Consider the following 22,752-nt stretch of genomic DNA (forward strand, 5'->3'; position numbering starts at 1 on the left):
CACCAGGATCCAAAGTCAAGATAGCAGAAGAGGAGAGATACAGATACCAGCTGCCATGGAGGAGGATGCGAGATACAGCACAGGGGACCAGTATCAGAGCAGGTCCTGCTGGGATGGTATGAATCTATCCGCTGCAAACTCTGCAAGGAAGTGCTAGCCCATGAGTAGCGCCACCAGGGTAAAATTCTTCCCTCCATCCAGGAAAGGTACTGGTCACATTATGGATTGTGGGTGCTGTTTTGGGGACTGCACAAGGAGCAGACAGCTGAGTTAAGCAGGCTTGTCTGGGCAGAGATACGGTTGTTACAGAGCCCTCTGGTGGCATGTATCCCAAGCATGCTCTTGGATAGCGGATGACAGCCCCATGGAAGGCTTTGGCTATGGCGGTCTGAGACTGTTGTACGTGAAGCTGTCAGGGGAACCTAATTTTGGAAGCGATTTTGGAGTGGCGGTTGGAGAAGAGATACTGAACATCTCGGAAGTGCACTGGGCACTGGAAGATATAGAGTTTCTGGCCCATGCAGGAATGGGAGCTGGAGATCACCTACAGACGCTAGGCTAGTCTCTGTTCAGCGCCGGGACTGAGCTCCCTTTGCCTGAGACTATCCAGAAGTGCCAGCTGACAGTTTTGAAATCTCGACTGAAGTGTCAGCAATGGGGCAGAGTGACAGTGGGCTTTGCCCATCTCCACCCACAGCTATGAAACTGGAGGTCATATGGCTTATGTTGAAAGTTTTGACTGACCTTGAGGAACCTGTTACTGCACAGGATGAGCTTGGATGGAGAACTGCATCTGTCCAACGGCAGTTCAAGGACTTGGGAAAAGAGGAAGCTGTTCTCATTCCCCAGACATGGATCACAGAAAGCAGGGCTTTAATTGACTTTTCATCAGAGGATGTTATGGATGTTGAGTCACCTGTCAAAGTGTTGGCACTGGGCCCAAGGGCCACTAGCCCATGCCCTGGACTTTCAGCAATTCCAGAGACTGGGGATTTAATAGACTTTTCCATAGAGGAGGAACCACCTAGCAAACCTCCAGCAGAAGTGCTGATAGCAGAACAGAGTACTGCAGATCTCTGCTCCAAACTCGTGGCAGTTTCGGAGGCCTGAGGTGACAAGGTGGTGGTTCTTCTTCCCCAGTGAATTTTAGAGATGTAGGGAGGGGAAGCAGCCATTCCCCCCAGGATTCGTGCACCTGGGAGACAGTACAAGAGGAAGGGCGTTCCAGCAGCAGATGCTGCCCCAGACTGATAGCACCAACCCAGCTGAAGCGCTGGCAACCGGACAGAGGGTCCAAGACCTCTGCCCCATACCTGCGTCAGTTCTGGAGGCCTGGGGAGAGGAGGTGGTGTTCACTCCTGAGCAGCAGATCATGATCCATGGGGAGAAGGGAAAGGAGGTTGTCGTCTTCCCTCCCCAACAGTCAGCCAGAGTTGAGGAAACTGTCTTCCCTCCCCAACAGTTAGCCGGAATGGATGATGTGAGCACTGAAGCGCTGGCCTCTGCACAGAACAATACACTCTGCAGGAGCCCCAGGGAGACAATGCAATCTGTACCTCACAATGGCAGCTTGAGCTGGTGTCAGTGGATGGGCCTGCGGTCTCCACTAACAGAAACCCAGCAGAAGTGCTGGCAACAGGGCAGAGTGCTACCAACCTCTGCCAAGCAGTGGCAACAACTGCGGAGTTCCAGGGAGCCGGAGCAGTCGGCCTCCCTCCCCAGCAACAAGCTGATGTAGTGAAGCTCCTATGCCCAGCTGAACAGCTGGCAACAAGACAAAGCGCTGCTGGCTTCTGCCCTCCACAATTAAAGGATGGATTTCCTGTAGAAGTGGAATGAACTATGGTCTCCATTTGTATTCCCCAGGGATGCTGGGCAGTCGGCCCAGATCCCCAACAGCATGACGGAGTGAGCCTAGTCACCCAGTCTTCTCTCCAGCAGCTGAAGGGACTCCAGGGGGATGGACCAGTCCACACTTCCTCCCAGCAGTGGGTATGTTCTACGAGAGAGTCAACGGTTGGCTGGGTGAGTAATGCTCGTGGGAACAATTTGGGGTACTTTGTAGGTACAGACATTGAGGGACTAACTTTGGAGTCTGGGGTCTCCCCCTGTGTTATGCCCCCTACACATGATCAAAAATTCAGCCAGCAAAAGACCTATGACCTAAGGAAAATGCGATCATGTGTATGCTCCATCGGACTTTTGTTGGCTGAATTTCGGCCAGCAAAAGATTGAGAGCATGTTCTCAATTTTTCGGTCGGAAAAAGTTCCTATGCTAAAATGAGTTTGTGTGTATGCAATTCCGACGCGCAAAAACTCACGCGTGCTCAGATTCAACTACGAGACGGAAGCGATCGGTCTGGTAAAACTACCGTTCGCAATGGCCATAGCACATTCGTCACGCTGAATTTGTTTTAATAGTTTAATGCAGCGCATTCTCTTCTTCTTTACAAGGCTAGAAGAATGACTTTGTTTTACTGCTCATATTCACACAAGTTCTCAAAAACTTCTTTCTTCATTATTTCTCCTGACCTCATGAATAATCTTTTTTGTTTTTAAAGCCACTTCTCCATAATAATGTTTGGATTTTTTTTTTGTGTGTTATTTTTTTTTTATCAAGAACTCCTTTTTTGAATATTTTAAAATTATTTTCTAGTCATCTCCATCATTTTTTTTTTGTTTGTTTTGTGTGTGTGTGTGTGTGTGTTTGTGTAAAGTTTACACAACAACATTATCATCTTGTCTTTTTAAAGCTCAAGGAGGTTGGTTGGTGTCCCTTGTTAATTTGACATTGTATTTTTGAAATGTACCTCTCTACTCACAAACAGACTGTCCTATTTGAAGAAAAACATGTAGGCAAGTATTTAAAAAAAAAAAATCTCCATTTATTCTGGCTGATAACAAAATAAAGAAGGTAACGCAGGAGAAACTGCTGGAGTTTGCGAAGCCTTTCTACCCCAGCGCACACATCAACTATTTGAAAAATAAAATTGGTAGCTGGGGAAATCCATATAATCGGGAGTACAATCTGGTCTAGGACTCCCTGAGATCATGAACAGCAGCAGATGACATATATGTGCCCAGGCTGTGGTACTACAACAGCCTGCGCCTTCTGTCAGACCAGACTGAACCCAGGCCATCATTTTCTTGTCTTCCTTGCAGCCTTCCCTACAGCCTTCCATGCAGCCTTCCTTGGAGGCTGTGGCTCTGGAGGTGGACTTTTGGCAAGAAGAGGAGGAGGATGGGCGAGCATACGTAAGTGCATGTTATCACTTATTTGGCAATTCAAACCCTTCAAAACGGCCTCAAAAACAAATTTCTCACACCTGAGGCATTGGCCCTCCTCCATTTGCTGCAATTTAGCAGCTACATAGCAGCCATAGGCCTCTTCAGAGTCGGGGGGCTTTTAAGGTCCTCATTAGCGGCCTTAATGAGGCCCAGTGCTACCGCCTCCACGTTACTCCCCTTCCTGGCCCTTTTTGTTGGAAGGCGGAGGGGAGGCACCTGGGATTGGGTGAGGCTACAGGCAGGGCCGTCTTTAATATTGATTAGACCCTGGGCATAACTTTTCTTGGGCCCCCCATGCCGTTTCGCTCCCCACCTGCCCCTAGACATACAATAAATAGCAGCTAGACTCAAAACCAGTTTACTGAATCAGACCAGGCAGCTATTGCAATTGGTTGCTAGAGGTTACAGTGTATCATTACCGCTCACTGACTGGTTGCTAGAGGTTACAGCACACATTATGGCTCACTGATTAGTTGTTAGAAGTTTCAGCACATGATTTCTGCTTGTTGATTGGTTGCTAGAGATTACTGTGGATATGACCTCAGGGGGGCATGATATACATATCAATGCTGCTGGCCGCCGCTATTTACTTATGAATGTCACCACTATTTACATATGAATGACGGTAATTTACATGTAAACGCAGGGTCTGGCAGGTAAGTCAACTGTACACAACAATAGGGCAGAGCTGGGCAGCATTAGTAGCAGCACTTCACACTGAGATATTGGGACACAGCACGGGAATAAAACCTCGAGGGACGACGGAATTTAAACCAAGATAGTTGGCAAATATGAGGCAGCTGCTTTGGGCCCCACAACAATGACAGGGCAGCTGCCCCTTTTGCCCTGCCTTAAAGACAGCCCTGGCTACAGGACCCTGCCACCTCCTGGTTGACACTTACCCCGCCTCCTCCTGGCTGACACTTACCCCTTCCTCCTCCTCTGTCTGCCACATTCCAGAGCCTCATCCTGGCTAAGGACTTCCTATGTATGAAAAAGGGACATAGTTTTAGTTTTTAGTTCGTCAATCACAACCAAATTTCAGCTCATGACTGTTGCAAATTGAATGTTAATAAATAGAAAAGACTATCATTCTGACCCCAGCATTTTTCATTCTTGTCACATTCATTTTTGGCCCCTACTGTCAATTGATATGTCAAACACTTTTTGGTAAATCATTCATTTGTTAACAACAATCATTTTCAGACAATAAATATGTTAAAAAATACTATACCTGGCTTCAGCTGGGCTCCTCAACTTCTTCCAGGATGGAAGGCCCAGGTTGGTCCTCGGAAGCCTCAGCTGGGGTTGAGAGAAGTGTAGAAAGTGATTCCCTGGCTTCCATCTGGTCTTCCAGAAATCACATCCTGCTGTATTACCACAGACTGGTTACATACACATCCTCAGCTGCAGCTCCTGATCTCATGGAAGCCTGGACCTTATTAAGCTCCTTCATATATGTGTTTCTCAAGCTACCAATTTTCTTCTCCACAAACTTGATGTCTGCGTCAGGGACCTGCGTCTTCACATATTCCAGCAGTTTCTCCAGCGATGCCTTTCTAGCTTGTTTATTTTGATATAAGGGGTTTTTAACCTCCCACAAATTTTGTATATCCCTGTATTTGTCTATGAAATGACCCATGAATGCAGTGTCTTTGAATTGTTTCATATTTGCTGCCAGACAAAACACAAGACAAAAACACTACATATCAGGCTAAACTCTCCTAATCTTATCCCAATGTAGGCCTCAATCTAGAATCAGTATAGGCCACTGATGTACCAAAGTTAAGATGTTGCCTTCGCTGGAATGTTCGTCCTCCTTCCTCAGCACACCGAATGTACGTACAACACACGTGTGTTAACGTTATATACACTACGCTTGCGTGAAACTCTGCTGCCTGCCCCTTATATTCTTTCTTGAAGATTCCCTGCCCTGTCTCTTTCATCGCAGTGGGAAAGGAACATGGCAGAGACACAGCAGGTGGTCACTATTACTAGTAGTAACGAGGAGGAAAGCCCGAAGCCCGAAACGTCCCGATCCAGGGGGAGATTTAAGTCCTCCAATATGTCCTTTGAGGAGATGGTGGAGATGGTCCACATGTTGAAGAGGGCCAACTATGATGGAAAGAATGGGCCGTACCCAAACCCCAATCTGCAAAAGGCCAAAATCATGATGAAAGAGTCTGCGGCGGAAATTTGGGATACGACGATCCAAGGAGCAATTAAGGAAACGCTGGTCAGACCTAAAATTAAGGGAGCAGGATCAGTACAGAAGGATAAAGAAAGTGCTTCAAAAAAGTAAGTACTTGTCGTGTGTTCCTATTATGATTATTAACTTGCATGCTGCTCCATGTGCTTTTCTTACTTTCATGTTCGTGGACACAGTAATAGTTCATAGGAAACATTGTTTGTTTTCCAACTAAATATGATGTTTATAGCTGATACAGGGTTAACTACATTTGGTCATGCTAATTTGTATTAAAAGAAGTTTAGGACATTTTTGTCTAGATGTCTTTGAAACTAGAATGAATTGCAAACTTGATTCAGTGTAATATAAAGAAAGGACACTCAGCAGCTATTTACAAATCTGTAAAAACAAGGGTGAACAGCGGCGCTAGATATGGTGATAACATAAAATTATATAACAACTGGAATATAGGTATACATAAAATGTGTGTGAATAAGCACACATGATATTAAAACATTTGTTTAAAACATAATGTCCATAAATGATCCGAGATCTTGTATGATTAGCACCTGGAGGCAGCTCCCTTAGAGTGAAGCGATGAGCTCTGTGTAGAAATGGGAACAGAGGGGCGCCAGACTGAGTGCAGTATAAATCATATATTTAATAAAAACAAGTAGTAACTCACAGGTTAAATTAGATGAGTTCAGTATGCAGTGAAAATCGCCAGTCCTGGAGTCTCATAAATGTCTTCCCTTTGCAAATGCTGGGAACCAGGAGGCAGGAAACAAGAAGCAGCTGGTCGTGACTTCACAGGAACAGGAAGTGTGATTATTCACAGTGGCAAGGAATGGTAATGCATTTCGAAGCTACAGCTTCTTCATCAGACCATCATTCTTGGTCTGATGAAGAAGCTGTAGCTTCGAAATGCATTACCATTCCTTGCCACTGTGAATAATCACACTTCCTGTTCCTGTGAAGTCACGACCAGCTGCTTCTTGTTTCCTGCCTCCTGGTTCCCAGCATTTTCTGGATCCCTGTAAGATCACACCAGTGCCCCAGGCTGCAAAGGGAAGACATTTATGAGACTCCAGGACTGGCGATTTTCACTGCATACTGAACTCATCTAATTTAACCTGTGAGTTACTACTTGTTTTTATTAAATATATGATTTATACTGCACTCAGTCTGGCGCCCCTCTGTTCCCATATTTACAAATCTGGACTCAGGAGCACTAGTGTGGGAGACCAGAGCACATTTTTTAGGGTGACCTACAAAGGTGCTCCAGTGGATATTTGAGGTGTCTCCATGTGTGAAACTTGTCCAAAAAAGGTAAGTATTCCAGCTCGGTTAAAAGGGAGTTAATCATGTCTTCAACTTGGAACTCTGCCCAAACAGACCCCACTTCCAAGCAATGTTTCACATTCATATTTCTGGCCACAAATATCTGTGTGCTAAGTATACCTTTTGTTTCATTCTCATAGGGGAGAAAAGACTCGCTTTGTCAGAGGACAACATGAACCCCCCACCTCCTTAAGAAGAGGAACAGAGTAGTGTGGTACCTCAGGATGTGGAGGAAGGAGAGGTGGAAGAAGTGCTGGAATTTGGCACCACAACAGATCAGTGTCGAACACCACAGGTTCAAGGAAATAGATGTTTGCCTGCATATTTTTAATACATGGTATATATTTTTATTTTAGGTGATGTTCAGGTTGTGATGCCAAAATCCAGTCATTTCGACAGTGTCAGTGAACAGCGGCTTATACAGGAAATCATGTCTTGTAGTTGGGATTTGGACCTTTTTTGCTACAAATTTTATCTAAGTTTTAATACAGTTTAAAAGCCAAGATGCACACAGTGGGGGTTATTTACTAAAGGAAAATTCACTTTGCACTGCAAGTGCACTTGAAAGTGCACTTGGAAGTAAAGTCACTGTAGATCCGAGGGGGACATGTAAGGAAAATAAAAAACATTATTTTAGCTTGCGTATGATTGGATGATAAAACCAGCAGAGCTTCCCCTCATTTCAGATCTACCCCTTAGATTTAGAGTGACTGCACTTCCAAGTGCACTTTCAGTGCACTTTCAATTACACTTGCAGTGAAAAGTGGATTTGCCTTTCGTAAATAATCCCCAGTGTGTCAACATGTGCTATCTGCCATCAGGGAAATTCAATGAATGCATTTTGTGGGTGCATCCCCTTCCCCGCAACTCTAATAGGTGAAAGGAAGTGGTTGCAGCCCCAAAACACATCCATTGATCCCCCATGATGGGAGATAGCACATGTTGACATTAGGTATGGGATCAGAAAGGAAATCCCCATTTTGACTTACAATTTGTGTGCATCTTCTAAATTTGGCGTTTACAGGGGTGACTTCACCCCATCTGATGAAGGCAAGATCAAGACCTTTTTCATACTATAAAATGTCTCATATTGCCTTCTTTTTTGCAATGTTGAACTTTGTACGTTCCAAATACCTGTTTCTGTATTTTTTTTTTTTAAAATTCAAGGTAAAACTTTGAAAAAAAATTGTTTTTTTTACCGCTGAATGTTTTATAAAATGCACATGTGAATGTGCACGGAGTAAAGGGCTTTCTAATCAACAATGTGTGGCTTCTTCTTTCAATGCTCAATAGCACTTTTTGTATTAAGTTGTTGTTTACAGTGACAATGGGTATTATTTAAATAATGTGAAAAACACTTTGCACTACTAGTGCACTAGGAGAACCTAGGAGACAGATAAAATAAACCCAGGCAGTAAATCCAAATCAAGATTTTATCAAATCAAATTTTTGTTTTATTTAAAAAATATTTACAAATTAGCTGGCATAGCAATGGCTCCCCTACCCGTAAAATATTCCACATATTTTTGATGCACTTCACGGGCGCTTTGTCGGGGGGCAATCCAGGATGGACTGCTTCCAGGTAGCTTTGGTTCCCAAAGTCCGGCCTCAGGCCCACCTTAGGCTATATAATTTGGAGCATTTCTTTTGAAAAAGTTGTGCAGGATGCAGCAGCATAAAACAATTGGTTCAGTTTGAACTCCGCCAGGTTGATTGCCATTAGAAATAGGCGGAACCGGCTGGCCATTATCCCAAAGGTATTCTCCACAACATTTCGGGCTCTGGCCAGCCGGTAATTAAAAACCCTCTTCTCTGGGGTGAGGGTCCTCTGGGGGAATGGCCTCATCACATGATTGGCCAGATCAAATGCTTCATCAGCAATAAAAACAAATGGAAGTCCTTTTACGTTCTCTTCTGCAGGTGGCAATCCCAGGCCACCGCTCTGGAGACATCCGTAGAACTTGGTCTGGGCAAAGACTCCACCATCCGACATCTGGCCATTCTTTCCCACGTCCACATAGAAAAACTCATATGTTGCCGACACCACCGCCATCAACACGATACTGTGAAACCCCTTATAGTTAAAACAGTATGATCCCGAATGGGGTGGTGGGACGATGTGGACATGATTCCCATCTATTGTCCCTCTGCAGTTGGGAAAGTCCCAACGATGGGCAAAGTGGGATGCCACAGTCTGCCATTCCTGTGGCGTTGAAGGAAACTGTGGAGTCAAAACTGATTTTTTTTTTGTAATTTTCACATAAACATTGCAAGCAGATTAGACACAAACATTCTTGCCCAACATCAGTATAACATTGATTTTAATGCGTATTTAAAGACAAAAAATAAGGTCCCCTCATCAGATTCCTCACCCCCTCTGATGGCAAATTTTAGGGTTGGGGGGTTCTAAATGAGTTTGTGAGCCCAAAAAAAAAGCCTTTGACACTCTGCATGAATTTAAGGACAATAACATTTGTACACATTATAGGGGGTGTTTAGGGTAAAGCAGTACAATGGAGTTGACTAAATACATTATTAAGTGACTAGGCTAGGTGTGTATGGGCCCAGGATAGCAAGCTGGGGAGGTTAGTGAAAGCAAATATGCATGTAAGCCATAAAAGGAGCATTAAAAGATTCAAGCATGCATGAGGACAAAGGGGACATTCACTGAATATTACAATCAGGGTAATTATGGAATGATGAAATAAATACAAAACATTAGCAAACATTAAATACATAGAATGCGATGTTAAAGGATAAAACTCACCCTAATATAGTCGTTCTGCAGGACCTGAATGATGGCAGAACAGGTCTCTAGAATAATGATCCCCAGAGCCTGGGGGGGAGATGCCTGTAGAAAACTTGAGGTCCTGTAGACTTCTCCCAGTTGCCAAGTACCAGAAGGTGGTGACTAGCCTCTGCTCCGGAGTGATGGCCACATGCAAGTGTCCTGCCTGCTAATATAAGAGGTGAGCAAAGCCAACAAATGGTGAAAAATGGGGTCCGTCATCCAGAGAAAATTTCTGAAATCATCAGGGTTATTCTCCTGGATCTCACGCAGCAGAGGCATATGAGAGAATTGGTCATGCTAGAGTAACCAATTCCTGGTCCATGAACACTTCCTCACCCTGTTCATGGACTGGGCTTGTGTCATAGTAAGAACCCCAGCACCAAGCCCCCGTATAGCACAAACTCTACGACGAGTACGTAACCACAACATGGGTTCAAAACGAACTAACCGAACACACTGAAGAACATCAAGGCCTGTGAAGAGCCAGCTGAAAATCAGAGACAAGTGGACAAGAATGCACTGAATGCACTGAATGCACAGATACAAACTGACTACACGCACTGAAAACAGATACATTTCGTCAGGCAAACCACCAGAGCTTTTTCTGACCAAAATTCCGATCGTGGGTACGCAGCATAAGTCTGCTGCGAAAAAGGCGAGAGATGTGACATCCACAGAACTTTTTGGGGGGGGGGCATCATTTTAAGGTCAACCATGCTCCACCCCTTTGACAAGGTCATGAAGGGGAGGGGCTTAGCCATTATCTCATAAAGCGCAGGCTTGTACCCATCATATGCAGCTTCACTGTGCTGATCAAATGTGGCCTGTACAGTACAGAGGGTGTACAGTATGTGTATATAGAGGGGGTGGATGGTATTAGTATATACAGGAAGGAAGGTGGGTATATATAGCTGTATACGGGACAAATTATGTATATCTGCAGTCAGTGATGATGGAGAAAGGTCTCTATATATACACAGGTAGGAAGGTGGGTATATACAGCTACCTGTATATAGAGACCTTCCTCCATCAACACTGACTGTAGATATACATCATCTGTCCTGTATACAGCTATATATACAGGACAGATGATGTTCATCTGCAGTCAGCGATGATGGAGGAATACAGGAAGGAAGATGGGTGTATATAGCTGTATACAGGACAGGACAGATGATATGATCTTTCCTATATCTGGCACCCCCTTCACTGATCATACCTGTATGCACTCATCTGCCCCCCTCATCTTTATATATGTAAGGTCCCCACACACAAATCTGTAAGCACACACAGCCCTGCTCCCCCCCATATACAAACAGCCTCCTCCCTTCACTTGTACTCATAGGTCATGTTGGTCTTTCTTCTCCTGGGTCCTGTTTCCACATGTCCCTTTGAAAATACATTACAGGCAGCAAAGCAAACACGAGGGGCGCACATACAGAAGGCAGCCAGAGGTGGTAGTAAAGAACACTGTAAGCTCAGTGACACTGATCTGCAACAGCTGTGGAGCTGACTCGTACAAACCCAGAGAGCCAGCACAGCTACAGATGCGGCCCTGACAGACCCTTGCCGATTGCAAGGCGGGTCATTTGCCCCTTTCTGCCCCTACCTGTGGATGCCCATGCCCCTATGTCTAAGTCACCCTGTGTCCATTAGGGACACAGGGTGACCAATAAAATAATGAACATTAAGAATGTGGCTTGGATTACTTCAAATGGAACAGTAATATTTATCCACAATATCACCCAGGAAATATACAGACTGTTGCTAGTTTGTTTGATTATGAACTATACATGTTAATTGAAAGAGCTGGCCACCTTGGCCACTGTACAATGTAGGAGCTGAACAGTCTGCTACTGTAAGCTCCTGCTATTGTTTGAAGGTGTCCTGTGTTTATACTTACGATAATATGTAATCTATTTTATTAAGCTCGGTGACAAGTCTGACCTGTAGTGAAATCCTGATTAATCACAACAATGGCCAGGTGGGCATGGAGTCACCTTGGCTGCTTTAAGTGACTAGTTAATTAGCTATGTAAGGGGGGATGTCCTGTGTATATATTAGGCTATTTTCACACTGGGGGCAGGTGGGCACCGGCGGTAAAGCGGCGCTATTGTTTTCAATGGACCCCATTGTTTTGAGTATTGGGTATAGCGTTGCAAAGATGCGGCTTGCAGGACTTTTTTTGCCGTCCTGCAAGTGCACCGCTCCAGTGTGAAAGCCCTGGGGCTTTCACACTGGAAACACAGGAGAGGCTTTTTACAGGCGCTATACAGGCGCTATTTTTAGTGAAAGCAGCCTTATGCCGTGTACACACGACCGGATTTTCCGGCAGACTGGGCCCGACGGTCTTCTTGACCGACTTCCTGAATGAACGGACTTGAATAAGGAAGTAAGGGGGGATGTCCTGTGTATATATTAGGCTACTTTCACACTGGGGAGGGTGGGCACTGGCGGTAAAGCGGCGCTATTGTTTTCAATGGACCCCATTGTTTTCAACGGGCAGGGGTGCTTTAGGAGCGATATATACACCGATCCTATAGCGTTGCAAAGATGCGGCAAAGATGCGGCTTGCAGGACTTTTTTTCCGTCCTGCAAGTGCACTGCTCCAGTGTGAAAGCCCGAGGGCTTTCACACTGGAGACACAGGAGAGGCTCTTTACAAGCGCTATACAGGCGCTATTTTTAGTGAAAGCAGCCTTATGCCGCGTACACACGACCAAATTTTCCGACAGACTGGGTCCGACGGTCTTCCCAACTGACTTTCTGAATGAATGGACTTGAATAAGGAAGTTCATAGCCAGTAGCCAATAAATGCCCAAGCGTCGTTTTTTCATCCGTCGGACTAGCATACAGACAAGTGGATTTTTCGACCGGACTCGAGTCCGTCTGAAAGATTTGAAACATGTTCTAAATCTAAAGACTGTCTGATTTTTCGACAACAAAGGTCCGATGAAGCCCACACACAGTCGAATTGCTGTTGAAAAGACCGGCCGTGTGCACACGGCATTAGGGTGAGTAGGTTCCAATAAATATTCCATGTTCCTGCAAGCTAGTGTTGTATGTTTGGCTGTAATATCTGATCTCTCTAGTCATTTCCTTGGTGGATTTTCTCTTCCCCTAGCAAGAAGACACAGACATTGGAAATGAACACGCTACTTTAACGAATACTTACAACATAGAATACATCAGTTTGTATTTCCCCTACAAAGGGATAGACCTTTTTACTAAGACATTATATCTATTTTTTTAATTGTATAACAGTATAAAAATATATAATATCTAATATGAGCTATCAGAGCTTGGTAACAGAGTTAACTTGCTGCTGCCAGTAAGTCAAAATCATTAAAACAAATGTTGCATTTACTTATAAAGTAAGAAAGCAGCAACTGTTCATCTACTCTATCCTCCAAACACCATTAGTAGAACATCACCAGGACTAAATTGTGACATTATCTAGAATAAAAAAAAACACTCAAGGACATTGTAAAAGTAAATTTTTATCGCAAACACGTTAAAGATGGAAAAGGACATTGCTTACACACTTGATTAAGAGATCCTTGCAAGCTTGAAATGTGTAAGCAATGACTTTTGCCTACTGACACAGATGTCCTCAAATGCCACTTTTTTTGCTAACTCACATACATCACACCTACACAGTTTATCACTATCAGTACTATGTAGAATGGTAGACTCATACTAAGCTACCAAACATTTGCAAAAAATGTACAAACCTATAGAAATGTGCCGAAATATAAAAAAAAACTTATTCCATCCAATCTCTCATAATGCACATACACCTATGACAAAGAATACTGCCAAATTTATGTATTTTGCATTACTGCTGCCAAATTAGGAAAAAGTGGATTACGGAAAAAAACAAGTACTGTATAGATTTAACCTTGTCACAAAACAAATCAGTAGCATCCTGGATACTGAACACGCCTGAGTATTGTTTTAGACAATTTAAATGTGTTTCTGGCATTTCTTTTTTTGTAACGAACTTGGAATAGTAGGAATCAATGTGAATTTAGACGCTGTGAATAATGTGCATTGGGTCCCCCGCTCTCTGGCGGCTCTTAAAGGGCCGACGTACCCATATCTGATTTTGCACACCCGTGCCACTTTGCCGACGTATATCGGCGTGAGCCGGTCGGGCAAAAGAAGTTTTTCATTCATCTACATATACGAAATAGTAACACTACCAAAATTTATACTCATTCAATATCCACTTGTGGCTACACATCCCATTTAAAGTCCCAACCCGTTTCTCAAAATTTTCAATGATTAGGGAAGGAGGCACCTAGCCTTAATTAGGTGGTACCTCATTTAAAGTCCCAAAACCCCCTTTGTACACAGAATAGATTAACATTCTGGTCAATAGAATGAATGATTTGTTTTCCTTTTTAGGCTTTTTCTCTTCTGTTTTCACCCGGTGATCTGGCCAGTAACACACCTTCTGCATCTCCCCTCTGGATGAAGGAGAAGGTAGGCACCTTTGGACAGCAACATTGTTATTCTGGGGGATGGAGTATTAACCACTTTATCCCCCCGGACCATTTTGCTGGCTAAAGACCAGAGCACATTTTGCGATTTGGCACTGCGTCGCTTTAACTGACAATTACGCGGTCATGCAACGTGGCTCCCAGACAAAATTGACGTCCTTTTTATCCCACAAATAGAGCTTTCTTTTGGTGGTATTTTATCACCTCTGCTGTATTTATTTTTTGCGGTATAAACAAAAATAGACCGACAATTTTGAAAAAAAGCATTATTTTGTACATTTTGCTATAATAAATATCCCCAAAAAATATATTAAAAAAAACATTTTTTTTCCTTAGTTTAGGCCGATACATATTCTTCTACATATTTTTGGTTAAAAAAAAAATCGCAATAAGTGTGTATTGATTGGTTTACGCAAAAATTATAGTGTCTACAAAATAGAGGTTAGTTTAAGGGCATTTTTATTATATATATATTTTTTTTTACTAGTAATGGCGGCAATCTGCGATTTTTATCAGGACTGCAACATTATGGCGGACATGTCGGACAATTTTGAAACATTTTTGGGACCATTGTCATTTTTACAGAGATCAGTGCTATAAAAAATTGCACTGATTAGTGTAAAAATTACACTGGCAGTGAAGGGGTTAACCACTAGCTGGTTAGGAAGGGGTTAAGTGTGTCCTGGGAAGTTATTCTAACTGTTAGGGGGAGGGGGCTGTGTGTGACACATCACTGATCATAGCTCTAGATCACAGGGAGCTATGATCAGTGACAGTTTCACTAGGCAGAATGGGGAGATGCTTGTTTACAGTAGTATCTCCCCGTTCTTCAGCTCCACTGGATGTTCGCTGGCACACACCGATCATCGGTAAAACACACAGAACGGAGATCTGCCTATGTAAACAAGGCAGATCTCCGTTCTGACAGAGGGGAAGAAATGGATGTCTGCTGGCACCCGCTGATCAGTGAGGAGAAACACTGGGTGGAGCTCTGCTCTGTATATGTAAACAATGCAGAGCTCCGTCCTGTCAGCAGGGATGTGTTGGATTTTGTTTCTGTGCAAAGCAGAAAATATAATCCAAATCTTCCATGAGTAAAAGCAGCACACGCAGTACAGTAAAACACTGACTAGGTACACAGTTGACCCTTTTATCCCCCTAGATTAAAGGGGTTTTAAAGGATTGTGTTCTTTCACCTTAATGCATCCTATGCTTACTTTACTTACCTGAACCCCTTCATTCAGTCGGCGGGGACGCGCTGTCTCCACGGGCTCCCGGCTCTTGATTGGATAGATTGATAGCAGCGCAGCCATTGGCTCCCACTGCTGTCAATCAAATCCAATGACACAGGCATCGGGGAGCGGGGCCAAGTCCTGCATTTGGCCTCTATGGACGCATAATGCTGGACTCGGGAGCGCACCTAATCCCGCTATCTGATGCGGGGAGGAGCCGCTAAAGGCAACGGGGGACTGCAGAAGAGGATGTTTGGGGGCGCTCTGTGCAAAATGAGCTGCACAGTGGAGGTAAGCATGATATGTTTGTTATTTAAAGAAAATTAAAAAACAAATTACCCTTACAATCACTTTAAACTTTCTTCCATGAAAAAGTTTTATCCCTATTGTGGGGTCACCAGTACGGTATTTATAAATTGAAATCATATCCCCTCCCCAGCGCCTCTTCTCCAGAAAGAATAAGTTCAGTGCTCGCAACCTTTCCTCATAACTAATATCCTCCAAACCCTTTATTAGCTTAGTTGCCCTTCTTTGTACTCGCTCCATTTCCAGTACATCCTTCCTGAGGACTGGTGTCCAGAACTGGACAGCATACTCCAGGTGCGGCCGGACCAGAGTCTTATAGAGTGGGAGAATTATTGTTTTATCTCTGGAGTTGATCCCCTTTTTAATGGCAATATTCTGTTTGCTTTGTTAGCAGCAGCTTGGCATTGCATGCCATTGCTGAGCCTACCATCCACTAGGACCCCCGGGTCCTTTTCCATCCTAGATTCCCCCAGAGGTTCTCCCCCCAGTGTATAGATTGCATTCATATTTTTGCCACCCAAATTCATTATTTTACATTTTTCTACATTAAACCTCATTTGCTATATAGTTGCCCACCCCATTAATTTGTTCAAATCTTTTTGCAAGGTTTGCGCATCCTGCAGAAAAGTTATTGCCCTTCTTAGCTTAGTATCATCCGCAAATACAGAGATTGAACTGTTTACCCCATCCTCCAGGTCGTTTATGAACAAAATAAATAGGATTGGTCCCAGCACAGAACCCTGGGGGACACCACTACCCACCTCTGACCATTTCGAGTACTCCCCATTTATCACCACCCTCTGAACTGGCCCTTGTAGCCAGTTTTCAATCCATGTACCCACCCTATGGTCCATGTCAATCAACCTTATTTTGTACAGTAAACATTTATGGGGAACTGTGTCAAATGCTTTTGCAAAATCCAGATACACCACGTCTATGGGCTTTCCTTTATCTACATGGCAACTCACCTCCTCATAGAAGGTTAATAGATTGGTTTAGCAAGAATGATTCTTCATTGAATCCATGCTGATTACTGCTAATGATACCGTTCTCGTTACTAAAATCTTTTATATAGTCCCTTATAATCCCCTCCAAGAGCTTGCATACTATTGATGCTAGGCTAACTGATCTGTAATTCCCAGGGATGTATTTTGGGCTCTTTTTAAATATTGGTGCTACATTGGCTTTTCTCCAATCACCTGGTACCATTCCAGTCAGTAAAAATTAGGAACAATGGTCTGGCAATTACTTGACTGAGTTCCCTAAGTACCCTTGGATGCAAGCCATCTGGTTCCGGTGATTTATTTTAAATTCTGTCCTCTGTTAACCATGGAGGCACTTCCTGTGATGTGTCATAAAGATAAACACTGCAGTTTTGGTTGCTATGTGTCTTTCGTGTTCTATCTTAACCGCCCTAATTGCACTCTTACATTTCATTATAAAGTCTGAATGCTAATGATGATCCCTCAACCTTGTATTTTTTGATGGCCTTCTCCTTTGCTTTTATATGCATTTTTACATTGGAGTTAAGTCATCCAGGACTTTTGTTCGCTCTTTGAAATGTATTACCTAATGGGATGCATTGGCTAATGCTCTTATTAAATATGCTCTTAAACCAAACACAGCTCTCCTCCGTGTTCTTTGTTCCTAAGATTTTATCCCAATTCATGCCTTTTAACAAGGTTTGTAGTTTATGGAAGTTGGCTCTTTTGAAATTCAGTGTCTTTGTATTCCCCTTATGTTTCCTATTTGGGTGATTTATACTGAAGCCAATTGACCTGTGATTGATGTTTCCTAAATTGCCCCGTTTTTCCACATCCGTGATCAGGTCTGTATTGTTGGTAATCAGTAGATCCAGTAACTCTTTATTTCTAGTTGGTGCGTCTACCATCTGAACCATGAAATTGTCCTGCAAGACATTTAGGAACTGGCGAGCCTTAGACAAATGCAATGTTCCCTTCGCCCAGTCTATGTTTGGATAATTCAAATCCCCCATTATGATAACACTTCCCATCATTGCTGCTGGAGCGTACTTATTGGGATGCTCCAGCCCTGGATCGGCCTCCCTGGCACTTCTCCCTCTACCCTTCCTGACCATCACCCATCTACACTTTCATAGAGCCCGCTCCATATATGCCGCAAGATGTACACTGATTTCCATCTTCACACCCACCAGGCATCATACTTACTACTTTAATGAGGATTGGGGATTATACCCTGTCCAAATTACCTAACAACTAGCTTCCTGACACTAATACACAACCAGACAATACACAGGTACTCAACAAGACAATACACAGGTCCTCAACCAGACAATACACAGGTCCTCAACCAGACAATACACAGGTCCTCAACCAGACAATACACAGGTACTCAACCAGACAATACACAGGTACTCAACCAGACAATACACAGGTACACAACCAGACAATACACAAGGTACTTAACTAGACCATACACAGGTGCTCAACCAGACAATACACAGGTACTTAACAAGACAATACACCTACGTGCACTCGCAGACCAATGTGCACCCGCAGACCAACGTGCACCCACTGACCAACGTGAACTCAATGACCAACGTGCACTCGCTGACCAACGTGCACCCACAGACCAATGTGCACCCACAGACCAACGTGAACTCGATGACCAACGTGCACTCGATAACAATGTGCACTCGCAGACCAAGGTGCACCCACTGACCAACGTGCACTTGCAAACCAACATGCACTCACTGACCCATGTGCGCGCACACACACACACACACACACACACACACACACACACTACACACACACAATACACAAGTACCAACGATACACACACTACTCAGACAACACTTAGGTACTCACAATACACAGGTACTACCTGACACTAATACTCAGTGCACTCGCAGCACTCATGTACTTACAATACACAGGTACACACTCACCCTACACAGGTACTTGACCCCTGTTACAACCTCTTGTTTTCAACTCTGGTTATTGCTAGCACAAAAAATGGCCTGGTCATGAAGAGGGGTAAATCTTCTAGAGGTCAAAGGGTTAATGACAGCAATCTGCTGAGGGCAGACCATCCTGATCAATAAAGTGGCGCAGCAGTGTTTCACCTGTTTCTCCAGCCTCTGTCACCTATTTCCCTCAGAGCTCACTAAAAATTGCAACAACTTTGCCCTGCTCTTCTTTTTAAATAAAGGTTGTAGCTGACACAAGCCCTGCTGATTGGCTACTGGACAAAGCTGGAGGGCAGAAGGTAAACTGGAAAGGTCTAGAACAGTGATTGTAAACCTTGTTTCATACAGTGTAGTTGAATATCATAGCAAATGTAGTTCCAAAACAACTGGGGTGCCAAGGTTCGCCATCATTGGTCTAGAAGATATCATCATGGGAAGTCCTACAAGATACTTTGGTGGAGGAGAAAATGGTGTGGCTTTTTGGTATGTTTCACCTCCAACAAATTATGCCGCGTACACATGACCGGACTTTCCGGCAGAAAAGGTCCGACGGTCTTCCCGACAGACTTTCGACAGAGTTGCGACGGACTTCCGAATGAACGGACTTGCACACACATGAACGAACTAAAGTCCATTCGAAAGTCTGTTCGTTTTGAATGTGATGGCATATGACGGGACTAGAAAAGGAAGTTCAATAGCCAGTAGCCAATAGCTGCCCTTGCGTCGTATTTGGTCCATCGAACCAGCATACCGACGAATGGTGTTCCTGATAGGAATTGAGTCCGTCAGACGGATTTTCTATTTCTAGGTCCCTCTGAATTTTTTAAAGAAAAATGATCAGATTATCCCACACATGCTCGGACTATCCGACGGAATGATTCCATGGGACCCATTCTGCCAGAAAGTCCGGTCGTGTGTATGCGGCATTAGTCTGATCTGTGTCATATCATTATAGCTTGAGCTGACAGATAGACTCATCATAAGTTATAATCTTATAGGGTTATATTGTAACGATATACATGGTGAAAAGACATTTTTACTTGCCATGCTCTTCGTGACTCTGCTGTTTCCTCTTTTTCTCCTGATTAGGCTTATAATTTATTCCAGACGCATAATAACATCTTTTAGCTAAGAAAGACTATTTGACCCTTTTCTGGGACACGTACCAACTGTAATTTGCAGAACTACCTATTTCATTGTGTTGAATACTAAAACGTTTTTGCAGCACGTTGTTATTACGGTTTATAATTAGGTCAACAATGACACAGGAAATTTAAGTAACAGAGGGAAGGTTACCTGAAAAGTTAACTTGTGATATACATTTTCTTTCAAGCAGACCTTGCACTAAAAGGTACATACATATATACAGAATACATATTGCCCTAAATTGATGAAGAAAATGGATTTTTACATTTTTTTTAATTGGGTATGTTTTATAGCAGAAAGTAAAAAAAATATTGTTTTTATTCCAAAATTGTTGGTCTTTTTTGTTTATAGCGCACATTTTTTTGTTTTAAAACGCAGAGGTGATCAAATACCACCAAAACAAAGGCCTATTTGTCGGGGAAAAAAGCCAAAAATGTTAATGGGGTACAGTGTTGCACGACTGCGCAGTTAACTACTACAGTTAAAATAACGCAGTGCCATAAAGTAAAAATGGCCTAGTCATGAAGGGGGGGTAAACCTTCAGGAGGTCAAGTGGTTAATCTCTGTTCTTTTATTCTCTTAGCCCCCCGTGCACACGGTCGGACATTCCGGCAACTAAATCCATCAGATAAATTCGGAAGTGGTCCGGAAGTGGTGTTGCATACACACGGTCGGACTCAGTTGTCGGAATTTCCGGGTTGGCAAGAACGCGTTGATGTAAGCCGCGTACGATGGCACTAGAAAAGGGAAGTTCAGCACCACGTCCGGGAAACCCTTTGGGCTCCTTCTGCTGATCTAGTGTTTATCGCGTGTTAATAGAAGTTTGGTGAGAGACGATTTGCGCTTTTCAGATTTGTGCTTCAGTTCGTTACTGCTCTTCAGTTTGTGCTTGTGGGTGCGTATCTGCTCATCAGTGCGTGTAGTCAGTAAGCATTTTTTGCTCATTGTGGACTATATCTTGATATAGTATGCTTTGATTTTCATTGCTTATTGTCTGCTTCTGGTTTTCAGGTCGTTCTTTCAGGCATTGCTGTTTATCGGTGCTTTCTGTTGTCCGTTTCGACCGTTTTAAGCCATGTTTCGTGTACGTACTCGTCGTAGAGTTTGTGCTGTGCAGGGGCTTGGTGTTGGGCTTTTAGCTTTGACACAAGCCCAGTCCATGAACAGGGCGAGGAGGAGTTTGTGGACCAAGAATTGGTTGCGCCAGTGTGACCAGTTCTCACACATGCCTTTGCTTCGTGAGATCCGGGAGAATAATCCTGATGATTTCAGGAATTATCTCTGGATGACGAACCCCGTTTTTCACGTCTGCTCGCCACGTTGCGCAACTTAGCAACAGGGAGAAGCCTTCAGGACCTGAAGTTCTCCACAGGCATCTCCCCCCAGGCTCTGGGGATCATTAATCCAGAGACCTGTTCTGCCATCATTCAGGTCCTGCAGAAGGACTATATGAAGGTAAGTTTTCTCCTTTAACATCACATTCTATTTATTTAATTATTGCTAATGTATTGGATTTCTTTCCTCATTCCCTAATTACCATGATTGCAATATGCTCTAATTGATATGCTGTGCCCCTTTGTCCTCATGCATGCTGGAAGCTTTTCAAGTAACTTTTTCGTCCTTCATGCATATTTGTCTTCACTAACTTCCCCAGCATGCTCTTCTGGGCCCATAAACCTATAGTCTAGTCACTTACCAATGTATTTTGTCAGCTCCATAGTATTGCTTTCCCCTAAACACCCCCTAAAATGTGTACAAATGTTATGTGTGTGCTTAAATTCATGCAGAGTGCCAGATTATTATTTTTTTGGTTGGACCAAACTCATTAGGAACCCCCCCAACTCATTAGGAACCCCCCTCCCCCAAACTGCTAGGTCAGCTGATAGCAATCCTCTATCTGCTGACTTTGCCTAACCCAATACACACTATACCTACACCTATACCTTTTTTTCTGGTCAAATTTATGGACGAATTCACCAAAGCATGTAGTGCAAGGGCCTGCCTCTTTCAAATGCTACAGTTTCAAGTATTTTTCTCCTATTATTATCTTGATAGGTAATAGCAGAATGTCCAAATGTGCTTCCATTTGTTCCTTTTTTTGGTATTATGACACTTCTTACCTGTCTGGTGGGTTGCCAATAGTGTAAGTAAGGAGGGGCTGGCCAAAGTATCACACATTATTTATGCATTCAGCTCTCAATGAAGTGGAGAGGGTTACCTGTCCAAAACATCCCCCCCTCTCATTTTTTGCAATGGCCTATCAGATGGGGGGGATGGGGGTGATGAATCTGATAAGGGGACCTTATACTTTAGGCTTTAAATACTAATTTGCAAAAATGTTATACTGATATTGTTCAAAAATGTTTGTGTCTAATCTGCATGCAATGTTGATGTGCATAATTACTCATTTTTTTTCTTGTTTGACTCCACAATTTCCTTCAATGCCACAGGAATTGCAGACTGTGGCCTCCCACTTTGCCAGCCGTTGGGACTTTCCCAATTGTGGAGGTGCAATTGATGGAAAACACGTCTGCATCGTCCCACCCCCCCAACTCGGGGTCATACTATTATAATTACAAGGGGTTTAATAGTATTGTGATGTTGGCGGTGGTGTCAGCGTCCTATGACTTCCTTTATGTGGACGTGGGGCAAAATGGCCGGATGTCGGATGGTGGAGTGTTCGCACGGACGGAATTCTACTGGCATCTCCAGAGTGGCAGTCTGGGCTTGCCACCTCCAGAGGAGAATCTGGAAGGACTCCCGTTCATTTTTGTCCCAGATGAGGTGTTTGCTCTGTCAAACCATCTGATGCGGCCTTTACTGATGAGGACCCTCCCCCTGGATCAGAGGATCTTTAGGATCTTCCAGCTGGCCAGAGCCAGAAGAGTCATGGAGAACACTTTCGGCAGCCGGTTCCCCCTATTTTTGACGCCAATCCACATGGCGGAATATAAACTAAATCATATAGTGCTTGCCTGCTGCGTTCTGCACAATTTTTTGAAAAAA

The sequence above is a fragment of the Lithobates pipiens genome, unplaced genomic scaffold, assembly GCF_037356315.1.
Source record: "Lithobates pipiens isolate NorthernLeopardFrog02 unplaced genomic scaffold, aLitPip1_a1.2 Scaffold_19, whole genome shotgun sequence".
Taxonomy (NCBI): Eukaryota; Metazoa; Chordata; class Amphibia; order Anura; family Ranidae; genus Lithobates; species Lithobates pipiens.